General features: G+C 31.4%; 1 long non-coding RNA gene across 1 annotated transcript; it reads right to left on the bottom strand.

Annotated features, from left to right (window-relative positions):
• Positions 1–364: 364 nt before the first annotated feature.
• On the bottom strand, positions 365–11,341 carry LOC127723974 (uncharacterized). Its single transcript, XR_007992290.1, has 5 exons — positions 11,217–11,341; positions 7,590–7,724; positions 6,077–6,311; positions 4,274–4,417; positions 365–2,133 (listed from the first exon to the last, which is right to left on the bottom strand). It is a non-coding gene; the product is annotated as an uncharacterized LOC127723974 (long non-coding RNA).
• Between the last annotated feature and the right edge of the window lie 293 nt (positions 11,342–11,634).

The following is an 11,634-nucleotide window of genomic DNA, read 5'->3' as shown; positions in this document are numbered from 1 at the left end:
AAAGTTAACGGACGAGGACGAAGTTTGTGCAATATCAAAGATGATAGCATTAAGTTAAAGTATGCAATTTCCAGTCCCCAATGGTCTTGCTGAGTTTTAAGAGTTACTCATTGTTAGTGTTCTTCATTAATTCTCATCAGCACTTATGCTACAGCTACATAACAGTATGTTTTTATTATGACAAATTACCTTTATCACTTTTTTTATTCATATATTCAACTTCAAGGTTTCATTTTATATTTATTGAAATGTACATTGCTGTTTTATATCAAATCAATATATTGTAACGTGTTCTCCAACCGATGAGAACCTTTCTTCCCAACTAGATCAACCACAAAACTAGACAAACACAAACAGGAACCAATCACTGACCAAAATAATTTAATAGGAAAACCAAACGCTCATAATAATTACAAATACATTAAACATAAACTTTCAACAACACTTGGCACACAGAGCCTACTATTAATATAAGTCTCGTTTCTCTGTTGACGCAAAGTCTCCTTTTTGTGTAGTAAGACAGGTTACTTGTATTTTTATATATTATTCAATAAAGCATCATATTCTGTACTTATGGCGATGTTCTGAATTTAAACACAAAACTCAATCAAAATTAAACAGCTTTTTTTTACGATACTGGCATTATAACAAGTGCAACATGAGTTAACAGTTGTGAGAAGTATAGGTTCTAAAATTTCCGTCTATAATAAACGAAGTATCAATAATACTTAGATCGACAAAAAAGCGACACACAGGTCCATCGGCAACTTTCCATAATACATGTATTAAATTAAGTAATATGTAAATGAATAAATCACAATCCTTTATAATCCTCTTTCTAGATTATTAAAATAGGTTAAAGGTAACCCAACAATACAAACGGACACTTATGCAGTCTTTACGCACATTTACCCTATTCAACGTTAAAATTTATATTACTACTACAATGAAAACATGGATTTTAAAGAAAAAAGAAAACTAATAGAAATTTTGACTCCTTTGAAAACTGAAAACTAGAACAAATATATTCCTTCAGAAGAACTGCTATCAATAACTAAACTGCGTTTATAACGGAATATTCAGGAACTTCAACCTCCTAAACTGTAACTTAAAATAAAATCATATAAAAAAATATTTATTAGCTGAGAACTGGAGATCGGGACAAGCTGGAACTAAAGAAAATACTATTTGTTTTACGCTTTTGTTTACATCGCGCGCATTAAATTCCTAAAAAGATTAAAATGTATGACCAAATACGGAAACTTCCTTATAATGCAAATATATTTGACGTTAATGTGAAAGTAAATGACGTAATTCTAACCCCATTACCGCAAAAAGTTGCGATACGTCGGTGCAAAAATAGTTTATATGAAGCAATTTCTCTGATATAAATCAAACTCTATTCTACATACATTTTGTATACAACAATTTAAATCTATTACTATTCTTGAAAACATACACAAATATAATTTTAATGCAGTCTAAAATTTCTACGATTTCTTTCACATGTTTCAAAACAATACCCTAAACGTCCGGTAAAAGTACAGGTGAAAGTAGCCCTTGTTCCAATGCTGCCGCTAAGAAAAACCACATTTCCTCTAATACTGGATTATACAATATTAAACTGATTACTTATATAATAGGTAACTATATAATAATATACACACATTTAATACTATAATACATAGTCCAATTGGCAAAAATAGAGATGAATATTGTCAATACACTTCAATAAACATACGAAGTCTTCATTATACATAAATTATTCACAATGTTACATAAATATTTGTCCCCAAAAAATAAACAATACTAACAAAGTTTTTGGCACTACTATCATTCAATATCGCCACAATATTTATGACACATGTGTAGAAAAACAACTTAATTACTCAATCGGCCAATTTGCATTCGTATTTCAGAAATTAATATTGTTAATTGAATTGGCATCAACACGATTTCGAGTATTCTTTTTTGGCTTTATGAGTTCAATAACTAGGAGGATGTCGACCAAAGCAGCAAGACACATTCCTGATATGCATAATGCAAATGAATACCCATAAAAAAATTCTCCCCCTGTTGTGATGTCATCTACATTCTTCACAAATAAGACAGTTCCTATGAGAATAAACACCACTGAAAGAGACAAATAATTCATATTAAATTTCTTCGCCATTTTTTTTCCCAAATTAATCTGTTTTTTCTTAATAGAAAATGAAAGGATATGGAGTAAATGTACATGGGACAAAATCACACACAATATAGAAAACATAGAAAAATATCAATGAACAGGGCTTTTACTCCTGTTCTTCATCTTCACAGTTGATGTAGGGTCTTAACTCTACATCAAATTACTCAAAACATTTTCAAAATTATTTAAATTCCATAAAGATATTAGATGCGTTTAACTACTCTAAAATGAGTAGCATATATTTTATGGTGCATATTCTTATTTGAGCAATATATTGTATACATTTTTCATCGAATTCTTTTCGTATCTTTCTTGACATGTATATCTGAACATAAAATTTCCCTGACATTATCATATACTGAGAGTTTGCGACATAACAATGGGCGAAAAAAAAAGCAGGCGTGTCATTTAGGAAAATAAAACGCCTTGAAATTGAAAATGTCTCTTAAATGTACATTTCAAACTTGATAACAAATATACTTGTATAAACGTGTGTGTTAGGTTTTTATTGTAAAATTTTCAAATGCAAAACACAAAATTTTAATACAATTTTTTCATATAATTTATATATATATATTCGCCTAAAAAGTGTACAAAATCATACCAATATAAAAAAAGACATATATTTACTTATTGTTTCTTAAAAGAGTTTGTATAGTCGTTGACAATGCTATCAAATTGAGGAAATATATAAACATATAGGCGAGTTATCACAATTCAAGAGATTTCTTTAGAACCTAAAGCAAAACGACATTTCGAGATAGAAATGTAATGAACATAATATAAACAGATAGTCGGTATTCCAATGGATATTATATGTAAAACCCTACTATATAAAAGGAGATGTAGTATGCAACAATCCACGAAAGATCAAATAAGTGGATGTAAGCAATTATAGGCAACCGTACGGCCTTCGATAGTGAAAACAACCCCTCCCGTATAGTCGACTAAAAAAGGTCTGATTGTTATCATACTCAGAGAAAGCAGCTTCATACAAAAACCTTCTCAAAAACAAAACAAAAATGCATTATGCAAAGTTCTTTTTATTTTAATTTCAGAAATATTGACGATATCCAGTCACTCAATAACCCACATTTAAGTGAGTGCTGCATCTCATTCGTTTCAGTGACCTTTAGGTTAGGCATACTATCGATTCCCCGATATTTACAAAGATAGGCAATTTCAAACGTATTCAATTCATCTTTCCAATTGTCAAATTCCCGTTTCTCAGCAGTATAATAACCACTGCTTCATCGTATGGTGTTAGAATATCTTGATTTGTACGTTACGCTCGTGACGTTCACATTAAACGAACTTCATTAACATTAACATTGGTCCTTACATCGACTGAAATCGACACTCCAAAATTATTGAGTTCACCTTCATGAATTGGTTGACTGATACGATGTGTCTGTGTCTCAACTCACTAGTAACACGTTTTCGAGTTCTTAGACTTTTTTAAATCAGAATAGTTGTCTGATCGGTCATTGTACCGATTTTATTTTAATGTCAATTGTAACATTTCTACACAATGTGGATTCTCGATCAGTTCAAGGAAAAATTTCTTCTCAAGACTGGTATTTCACAAAAAAGCCCATCCGAAAATGAAATTTATGTTTAATTGCTCCGAAAATGAAATTTATGTTTAATTGCTCCGAATATCAATCGATATGATTAATATTTTTTTAAAAAATGCTATGATTGCCGACAGGGTAAATTTCCATTTTCAAATCCAGTATTCTGTCGATATCAAGACATAAGCAAAAAACAGTTCCATTTGATAGAGAGCGAAATAGATCACGTTTCTCCGTGAGGGGTTAACATGCCTGTACGTTTTGCAAAATACATCAACATAGAGCGTAACAATTAAATGTATTTAGTACATGTACCCTCGCGATGGTGTAATACGAACTTATTCCGTCTGTTAAAAGAAAATACATAATATAAAAATACACTATTTATCAACCAATCAAAATCCCCGTTGCTCAGATAACAAAAACTTTGAACTTCAGTTTGTATTGGTGTATGCTCTGTAAGCATTTACATTTAATACATGAGTGTTTTCAAAACACAACTAAAACTTACCAGCAGAGAAAGTAACTAAGATAGCAGTAATTCGTAAAACTTTGTTTTCAGGGAACTTGAACAATCTCAACCCAACACAAGCTATCGATGCTAGGAGAGCAATGAATCCAAATGCACTCATGGCTAGACATATTCTATACCAATCTGAAAGGATAAGCATGAAATAAAAATAAAAATGAGAAATTTCTTAATAGGAATATAGTTATGAAATAGTAATTACTTGTTTATCAATTGATATAATAGTACAGGCTTATACATTCAATGGTAAATTAATGCAACATTCATTTTTCAGTGTTCAAATCTCGTAAATCGATTCAGAAGTTAAGTTCTTTGTAAAAATATGCTTATTGTTTTGGGCGAGTAAGAACTATAACTCTAGGAAGGTTAATCTAAATATCACCAAAATCAAAAGGTATCTTGTTTTGTTAGGAAGTAGTGAAATAATACTGTAGTTATTATGAAGTATAAACCTTTACGACAAACTGGATGATTTCAGCTTCCAAATTGTAAACTTTCAATATTTATGTATCAACAATTCAGCAGCGCCTGCTCATGGAGTACATAGTTCAGTACATACGATATTCAAGAACTTGCATTTTCCTATCATGAGTTTCTTGATAGAGGCCGTCAAGGTCGTTAAACCCACCCATCATTATCGCAGACTGAAATTTATCTTTTATTTTCACAGGATCCATGTTCATTTATTGCAAGAATTCTTTTACGTGCGTACAGCACGATAATTCCTTAACACAATCGTAACCACGCTTCAATTTTCGTTTGATATCTGCTGCTTTTCCACAAGTAACGCACGTTTTGCACCAGTGACCAGTATTACAATTTTACACAGTTTTAAAAGTTCATTGAGCTGTTACTTTATTTACAATTTTTAGCAAGACTAAACTGTTTACTAAATGAAATCAACAAATGTCAACATTATCTATATCAATTTTATTATTTAACCAAAAAATGTTTTTAATTACAAACTATTTTAAATGTCGGTATAATTGTAAATTTTTTTTTATCGAAAATATAAGATGCATCGATTTAAATTATGTAAACAATGAATAATTTCTGTTCCTTCTACGTCCGTGTCTATATTTAAATAATGAGTACAATATAGGGAAACAGAAAAAAGAGAAAAGGTAAATAAACAGGAACACATTGATTCTACGCATATAATGATGACAAATTTAAACAGAAACTTAAGTGATCATTTCAACTCACAAATTTGTTTCAATATATTCATTTTCTATTGATTTGTTTTTTAAAAACATCTTTTACTTCTAGGCTCGCGCCAATGAGCGCAATTACGACCTTCTCATTCTCTTTCCCGTTTTTAATTTTTCGCTAGTATTTGTTAAAGAACACACGTTACTTACATTCCACGAGTTTTCATATCATTCGTCTCTTTTTATACTACTATAAGTCTTTCGGCACATGTGTATATTTAGGTAACATATTGATATATGATATACAGTCATTGATTAATAATTATAATTTTGTTCCAAATGGATAGGATATTTTTCTGTTAAGCGTACTTAATCGACTGTGGCTTAATTCTTAATTATGAAGTTTGTATTGAAAATATGATTATAACTATGTAATTGTTATGGTACAGGGGATATTTCATCTGTTTCCCTTGGCAAGAGTGGTGATTTTAAACAGACTTCCTTAATAATTATGATCTCCTGATCTGTAAAGGTACATTCTAATAGATAGGTGAAAGATACTTCGCACGAAAAATTGGAAATACTAATATTGATGTTGTTAACAAAGGGAAGTTGTATTAGAGTTACATATTACCATGTTCTGCATACGATTCTGTGTTGTAACAATCTTTATAATAAGTGTTAGATTCACAGCGTGTCCATAACCCGCTGTTGATTTTCCGATCAGAATACTCAATCTTGAAATAGAACGTAGTTGCATTTCCAAAAATGTGTAACAGAAAGGCTATGGTTATCATCAAAAGAGCTGGTGGTAATCCCCCATCTAATTCATTCTCCATCTCTAGTGAAGAAACTTCTAAGATATAAACCTAAGACATAAAACCGTAATTGTTTTAATTAATTGTAGTTATTTTTTCTGGGAATACTTATATATTATAATTTTTATTTAATATGTTTCTATCTTAAAATTATATAAATGTAAGGATGTGGTATGATTGACAAAGAGACAAATAGACCAAAATGACAAGGATGGGAACATTTTTAAAAAGAACATCGTACGGCCTTCAATAATTAGCCAAAAAATCCATGCTTTATAGCTAGCTAAAAAGTGCCAAACTTTGACACAACTTTTGACAGCGTCAAACGCCCTGATTTATACTATGACAATGGACGAAAAATAAATATGGCATACAGCTAACAACCACAAAGACTGAACTACAGTATACCGACATGGGTTAATGTACATATAGAATATGGCGGGTTTTGATCCGCCTCTCAGCATGTAACAATGAGTTGCTAAATAACAAATATATATAAAAAAACACACACAAAATACCGATCTTAAAGTATTCGCTATTTCTGAAAACTAGTTCAAACCCCAATTTCAACTTCAGAAATCAAATCCTGCGACGGATTTAGTGTTAAAACGTCAAAGTTGTTTTATAAAATCATGATCATTTGCAATGCCAAACAATTAGTATCGACAGGATGTAGGATCATAACTTATAATATATGGTAAACAATGCATGTTGAGTTATTTATTAAACTATCATCGTTGAACTAAATTGTTAGTACATATAAAGACAATTTTTTAAGATCTTTCGACAATGCTAAATTGATATCTTTACAGAATAAGTTTATTAAAAGTACAAATAAGTGTATAAGGATCGTATTTTGAATTATGAGCTCTATTAACAATATCATAGTAAAAATAAGAATGTGCTATCCAATTTGTTATAAGAGGTCTACAGCAAAATGTTCAAAGAAAATATTTGTATTTATGAAATAATTCAGTAATCATTTGTGAAATTCCTGACTTAATAATCTTAATTTTTTCACTGCTGCTTTTTCTTTCATGGCCTGCACGTTATATAAATGCATCTGGTCGTTTTGAAAATGTTGAATATCACAATAAATACTACTCAAATAACGAGGTCCAATTTGTTAGCCGGCATGACGTAAAAACGACGAATCAAAGAATTCAGCTTTATATATAACTCTTATGAGACAATGATGTTCTTTAAAAATTACATCCTTCCATGATCTTTTGTTTCCACAAAATTAATATTACCAATAATTAACAGTTCCGGGTCTAATCCGATACCTATACCAAAAGTATATGTCACATGAAGTTTCCGGTATATTACCTTCTGTAAATCCCTCTTCTATCAGGAGAACCAGGAATTCTTCCCAGTGGTTGCTTTATGTCAATGTTACACTATAGTACACTATTTAACCAATCTGCTTTCTTCCACATCAATGCCACTATTAATTTTTTTTAACTAGTAAAAAAAATAGTTTATAGTAAGTTTATTGTAGTAAGAAAAACAGGACGGGTTCAAATAGAAAGATTTTGAAAGCAGAGAGAACTGTGCACCTTACAATCAGCATGACCTTATCAGATGACAGTACGAATACTAAAATTCCAGATTAAAAATAAGGTAAAGTAAAGAGGGATACTTTTATTTGGTCATGGATCCTCGATCTCGCGGTTGTGTTCTAGTACAGTTTAAATTAAAACCATCATAATTTTTTTAACATGTCATATAAAGGCTAGAACTTTTCATTGATCAGATATTTATCGAGATTATTGTTTTGATATTTTGACAAACAGCCAGTATTCAATTGGGTCCCATTAGTCGACTTGTGTGTTTTTATGAAGAATAATTCAACCAAACCTTTTCAAAGACAAAGTGTAAAGTGACTTGCCAAATTCTTTACTTTAATTAATTGATGGATTGGTGTTAAATGTCACTTTCAGTAATATTGGCCATTTCGTGGCGGTCAGTATTTATTGATAGAGGAAGACAGAGTGCCAGGAGAGAACCACCGACATTCGGCAGGAAAACTTAGAATCCTAGAATCCTAGTGAATTACGATTGGAGTCGAATGCACTTGCCACGTGCGGGATTCAAACTCACAACCTCAGTGTTAACAGGCTACTGATACAGTGGTTGGACAACTTATACCAATCGGCCACCGAGACCCCTCTTTACTTTAACTTTAAGATACAAAATCATAACTATGTTTCACAATTTTGATTTGTTCTCAATGCCCTCTCAACTTTTCTTATTAAAGCGTCACTGGTGAGTCTTGTGTAGATGAAACGCGCGTCTGGCGTACTAAATTATAGCCTTATTTAATTTTTTATGTTGTGTTTTGTAAACTGCTGTATTTCTCTTGTTCGTTTTTTGTTTTTTGTCATTGCATTTTCAGTTCGATTTCGATTTTGAGTTTCACTTTCACTTTTGTAGTTTCTGTCTCTCTTGCATTTACTATATCCCAGTGAAGCTGAAATTGAGGATACTGCCAAAACTTTATGTTCTCTTTCTTAAAATTGATAACGACGGACAAAAATGGTCGACTTCAAACGAGGTTTTATGACAAACGTGACGATTTCAGTTTTTCGATTGTCGACCTTTATTTTCAAGACGTTATTTGCCCCTATTGATTGACGTTTTTTCTATCTCATGTTGATACGTTATTCACGTGCAAGTTCACAAAATACGAAGTTCATTAATAGGAGTGCGCAACTAAGACAAAAAACACCCTATGCAGAGTTTGAGGAATAATGTCTCAACTCAACACAAGACTACAAGTTTTACAGTTACCGTCACGACTGATAAAACGGAAAAACATATTTTTGTGGTCTTAGATATTAAAATACTAGAATGGTCGTCTTGTCTGCAATATTTACCGATTGTGTCTTTGCACTATATGAGAGTTTTGACAGAGTTTGGATTCACGTATCTGTCGAAGCACTCGATCTTGTCTTAGTTGGAACTTGTGCGATTCTCTTAGTGTTTATCTTGATTTGTATATTATCAATAGAACTATGATTTGTTTACATCGATTATCTACTGTTCCCTTTTATTAAAATATATCTTATTTGTTGGTTTTAGTTTTCTGGTAGATTTATTAAGTTATTGTTTTCAATTTCACTTCTTTAATGTCGAATTCTTTAGCCATTGAAAATAATTATTACTGCAGATAATTATGTGTACTATCTCATTATACCAGAACTATCAACATAAATATTAACCCGAATAATTCAGTCCCTCCCCGTGATCGACTCTCCCACTCGCGAGGGCCTGAACTCTTTATACGATAAAAACGCGTCACGGATCCAGGATTTTGATTGGTGCTCTCTGTGAGAGAGAGCCAATCAGCTAATAGCTAAATGTTATCGAGATTGGTAAATCCCGAGCTAATTCCGAATAATTTTTTGACGATTTTTCATTGACTAGGCCTTCAGGCGTTAATGTAGCCATCGTAGAGCAGTGGAATATAACGACTGAATTATTCGGGTAACATAAATATGGTATAATTCATGAATATGAGCAAAGGAAACTGATCACGCCTGAAGATTTACTTTAAGTATTTCACTAGTAACCCAATTTTAATCTGACACGATCATTTTGATTTTAACAAATCTGAACAATAATTATGTAGTCATGTACGGTCTTTCTCAGTTAATTTTCAAACATACCCATTGCGGAAATTCAGTTCTGTTTAGATAATTCGCTTGCAGTCAATTCAGTACTGGTCAGTAGCTTTTAAAACAATTTAGCAGGATGCTGCTGTGAATATTGAACAGGCAAAACAACTACAGAAAAGTCTGAACATAGACCGCACAGATCTTAATTGACTACAAGCGAACTTTAAGAACTGTACTGAATTTACCGCAGTGGATAGATCTAAAAATAGAGTGGAAATGACTAAATAATTATTGTCCAGTCTTTAGGAGCTGTTCAGATCAAAATGACCGTTTCAGATATAAAACAAATAGTATTTGCTTTCTAACTCACATGAATCCAATCTAATTAAAAGTATATTTCCGTTCTCGCTCATTTCTTTGTTTGGTCACTGCTCTGAAGCCTGTATTTCAATGATTGTCGTTGGTTCATGTCTGTTATATTTTTTTTTTTGAAATTATATTGTCATGAATTATGCCGTTAGTTTTCTCGATTGAATTGTTTCAGATTCTTGATGTCCGGGACTTTTATAGCTGTAAGCTTGTTTCCATTGAATGTATTATTTATAATGATTTAAAGATACCAGGATTGATTGTACGCAAAACGCGCGTTTTGTCTAGAAAAAAAACTAATCAGTGACGCTCGAGTTTAAAAGGCAAAATAAAGAAAGAAGTTGAAGAGCGTGGAGGACCTAAATTAATCTTAGGGTAGAAAACCCTAAGTAATTTTAAATAACGACGGAATGGTCAACCGGAAATTATTTTTACTCCAAGATGTTTTTTCTGGTAATGAAAATTGAAATTACAAAGACTTGGTACATATAAGACTGTGAAATTTTATTATGGAAATCGCAGATGTCACATTTTGAGTCAAATCTTCGCATTTAATAGTTATAGAATAACTCATCAGATAATTCAAATACAGAAAAATATTCAACGAGTGACCGAGCAACACAATTCACGAATGCGCGAAGAACATGAGTTAATATCAGTGTTGAATGGTCACGAGTTAAATATTTTTTGATGTTTTAATTCTTGGATTAGTTAATCTTCTTATTACATTGACCATGGACTTTTAAATAGAAATAAAGGAAAAAAATGAAGGAACTATATCTGTTTCTACGTATTTTCAATTGTAATGATGCAACGTCATCGACAACGTCTTCACAATACCCATTGTTGTATGAATTTATCAGATTTATTTCACATTTGAAATTGTCGGGGTTTTTTTTACTAGGAAATCACGAGAACTCATTGCAGCCACTGTAATAATAAATATCAAAATTGTCAAATTGCTTACCTTAGGATTGCACTTTCCAACTTTGTTAATAAAGATATTCCGAAAGGTTTAAAAACCTCACATTTCCCTATGTGTGTCCATTTATCATAATTATAAATAAATAAAATAGAAAAATAAAAGTCAACGTTAATTTCCCTTTCAATAATTTCTTTGTTTATGATTATTTGTTCGAAGTAATTTAATATCTAGTATTTATGAACACACAATTCGATCACAAAAGCTTATTATTAAAACATTTGAACTGAAGATTAAAACTATGGTAACATTATACCGTGCTTTTATTTTAAAGAAAATGTTGTATAGGACAACACCAACGACATAATTTAAAGATGTACGTGAGCACCAATGGACATCACAAGGTTCCTACGATATTGTGGCTTCTTAAACTAAACATAAAAACTTATAAATTTCAATATAT

The sequence above is a fragment of the Mytilus californianus genome, unplaced genomic scaffold, assembly GCF_021869535.1.
Source record: "Mytilus californianus isolate M0D057914Y unplaced genomic scaffold, xbMytCali1.0.p SCAF_14, whole genome shotgun sequence".
NCBI lineage: Eukaryota > Metazoa > Mollusca > Bivalvia > Mytilida > Mytilidae > Mytilus > Mytilus californianus.
This window is presented reverse-complemented; position numbering and strand designations above follow the sequence as displayed.